The sequence below is a fragment of the Hippocampus comes genome, unplaced genomic scaffold (genome assembly GCF_001891065.2).
Source record: "Hippocampus comes isolate QL1 unplaced genomic scaffold, H_comes_QL1_v1.1 scaffold22, whole genome shotgun sequence".
In the NCBI taxonomy this organism is placed as follows: domain Eukaryota; kingdom Metazoa; phylum Chordata; class Actinopteri; order Syngnathiformes; family Syngnathidae; genus Hippocampus; species Hippocampus comes.
The window spans coordinates 2,304,738-2,308,680 of NW_017806175.1; positions in this window are offsets into that span (position 1 = coordinate 2,304,738).

Genomic DNA, 3,943 nt, shown 5'->3' on the forward strand with positions numbered 1-3,943 from the left:
AAAAAGAATTGCAAAACCTAAAAAAAAAAACACGGTCTGTAAGAGGGTATTGTCACGTGTAGAGCTCACCAAATGGTCCTCGTTTTTTTGCGTACCATCCCATCCCTACAGCAAAACCCACAAATGACGTGGGGAGGAAACATATGGTTTCAATGGGTGGCACTCAACTTCCTGCAAAAAGTAACACTTTCTGTAACTGATACAATTATCCAACCCTGTTTCAACTAAATGACAAAACAGTTGAAGTCCCACTGACACTTGAGCGGAGATCACTGCATTCTGCTGACCAATACACCGTGGAAAGCCAACACTAAATGTGGGAGGGGCATATGATCGGGTAGAGCCAAACTTTCTCCAAAGTCTTAAATTGTACATTCATGTAACCCGGTTCCAAGTATGTGACCAAACCGTTCCTGCCCCACTAAGAGTTCACTATTACACCACAAAACCGCAGAAATGAATGTTGGAGGGGCAAATCGTTTCATCAGGTGGAACTCAATGCAGAAATTCAATCCTGTTTCAATTAATTGACAGAATAATTGAGGTCCCCATCAAGAGTTGAACTTGGGTCACTGAATTAAAAATGTTGATGGTAAGTGAAAAAAATCAGAGCAGTCCCAGTGGGAGTCAAACTCAGATCGCTGGATTCCAGGTTCCAAGTGCTAACTATTACACCATGGAACCTCCATAACAGATGCGGGAGGGCCATACGGTTCAATAGGGTACAATTGGTGAGATCGAGGGGGCGGGGCGGGGGGGGTTACATTTATACAACCTTGTTCCAGTTAAGTGACTAAATAATTGAAGTTCCACCAGGAGCTGAACTTGGACCATTGGACTCCAGAGTGGGCAAATCATTCCACCATGGAACCTCCATAGCTGCTGTGGGCGGGGCATATCGTTTCATAGATTGTGCACAATTTCTTGAAAGGGAAAAAAAAAACCTGAGCAATTTCTGTAATTGTTCCATGAATTCAACCATGTTCCAAGTTAGTGGGGGAACTGTTCCGGTCCCACCAAGATTTAAACCCAGATCATCGGATTTGGGGTCAAGAGTGCCCACCATTACACCATGGAACCCAAGAGGCTGACACATACTTTATAAAACTGGATTTTTTTTTTTTTAGTTTTTTTAACTAATAATAGCAGACTTTCTTTACAGAACAAGGTTTCATAGATTGTACACAATTTCTTGAAAGGGAAAAAAAAACGGAGTAATTTCTGTAATTGTTAGATGAATTCAACCATGTTCCAAGTTAGTGAGAGAACTGTTCCGGTGCCACCAAGATTTAAACCCAGATCATCGGATTTGGGGTCAAGAGTGCCCACCATTACACCATGGAACCCAAGAGGCTGACACATACTTTATAAAACTGGATTATTTTTTTTTTTAGTTTTTTTAACTAATAATAGCAGACTTTCTTTACAGAACAATTCTGCTCCGAAAAAATGTTAGCTTTCTGTCAATTTTCACTACACAAAAAAAAAAAAAAATCCTTCAAAACCAACAAAGATTTTTTTTTAATGTACCCCCCAACCCTCTAAATATGCCAGTTTTCTCCTTACACTTGTATTAATTCCTACTGAAAAAACTCTTATCCGAGTAACCACTTATGAGACGTGCGTTGTGAGAATACAATGATGGATATGACCCAACATATGCAAATTTTACTCAACCGCCTGACATTGTTTGCACAGTGAATAGAGAAGGGGGGGGTGCTGTCAATAGGACATATAGGTAAATAATCCATTGGCTGTCCCCTGGGTGAAGGCACAGCACATTAATCAGCCCCGTGGACAGACTTAGGAATGTAATGGGGTTACCGCTCGGAACAAGCGCACATATGGGTCATAAATACCTTCACAAACACACCACACACACGTACACACAAAGACGACGACAGGCGCTCACATGCGTCAGAAAATAAGCTAGGCTATCACGAATAAAAAAGGGCATCTTCGTTTCATCTAACATCGCTTTTTTGGAAGATCTTCATCAACAAGATTAAGCATCGGAACATGACATCTGATGAGGGGAAAACTGATTTTTTTCCCCCCCCGGAGGGGAATCACTGCCATTCTCACTTTTTCCAGCGGACGTTGCCTGGCTCTTTTGAGTAAGAATAGCGCCCGTTGTCAGTATTAGCAATGAGGCTTGTAAGCCCTCCAAGTAGTTTGTAGTAACAGCTGGGTCTGACATGGAGAGCATGCACAAGGGCAGCCAGGATGAGGAACAGGGAGACAGTGAAGGGGGCCAAAGAAAAAGAATTACACACACACACACACACACACACACACACACACACACACACACACACACACACACACACACACACACACACACACACACACAACAAAGATGCTGCTCATCTTCAATAGACACATGGGGTGAAGACTATAAAAGCAAAGTGACATATGAACACAAGAGAATGAAGGTGGGGCTACTTCTTTCATGCACTATCATGAGTGGATATGTTAAGAATTGGAACTGCGAGCAGCAATGAACAGCTCGGCCACCCCCGTGCCTTATTTTTTCGGGTGAATTCTGAAAATGATCAAACAATCATGCTGTGTTCTGCCCACATTAGACAGTTGAGGGGAAAAAAAAAAGTTGCAAAAGTCGATCTGGAAAACTTCCCAGTGGAGCTCATTTGGTTGGATTTTCTTGAGGTTTGTCGAAATGGCTTGAATTAAGCACGCCAGTAAAACATTGTGATTTGTGCAAAATATTAAAATATGTACATATATATATATATATATATATATATATATATATATACATATAAATGTAAAATAGTGATATCCAGGTCAATTCCTTGCATAACTTGCATTTTTTTTTTTTAAGGATACAATTTTGTGGTATAAAATCAAAATGGCCGCCGTTAAAATAACAAGTGCCCATCCATGCTACTTTGTTCCAGCAATTACCAGAAGACTGCATATTCTCAAGTGAACAATTCAGCAATGATTCTGATCATTTGAATTTGGTGTGTTGGATAAGGGAGACATCGAAAATAAGATGATAAGATGGATAGGGCTTGGGAACTGCAGCATTAACCGCTAAATTAAGTCAAAGTCCTAATAATAACATGCACTTTTCATTTGTCTGGCAATTGTGATGAAAATGTTTCATCTTAACCCTTTCATGCACCCTGTAAACTGATAACATGGTAAACTGTCCACTGTAGTGACCGCTGTCCCTGAAAGGGTTGTTCAAAAACACCAACCTTTCTCGACCATGGCAAAAGTTTTTCGAGCGACAACTTGTGATTACTGACATCTGAACAACCACCACAGCGACGGCATGAAGTGTTTTCAATTGACCTCCAATATGTCAGCTAATAAAAATAAAATATCTGACCCGTTTGGTGGCTTTGTAATCCGCCCAACTGAGTGAGCTATGCAGGCTTGGATGGGTGACCCTTAATATATAACAAAACATAAACATTGGTGGGTTTTCAAGCAGGAGGGCTCCCAAAAGGCAAACTAAATAATTAATGAAACCAATAACAAACAACAACACAAGAGGACCTTTGCACTAATAATACATCGGGAATGAAATTTCGATATGATTTAATTTGAAAGTGTCACTGTTTTAGTCGGGTTTCACAACTAAAGTGGGCCCGGGCGAGTGCCTGCTGACCTCCTCGATAAGCAGATTAAAAAAAAAAAAAAAATACAAAACCCTGTTGTTTCATCTTCTGTGCGGGCTAACCTGCCACATGACAACGTCAAAAAGCTTTGCAGGGTTATTCGATGAGACAAAGCAAAGGAAAAAGACAAGCATGTCATTTAATCCCCAAGCATAATGGTGGCGCAGTGGCCGATTAAAGGCTCAATAGGGAGCAACTCTTTGTCGTTCCTCCCATTGCTTTTATATATGTGTAATTAACAACAGATGCACAAGACAAATTAGCATATGTTTGGCAGGCCAGTCATATAT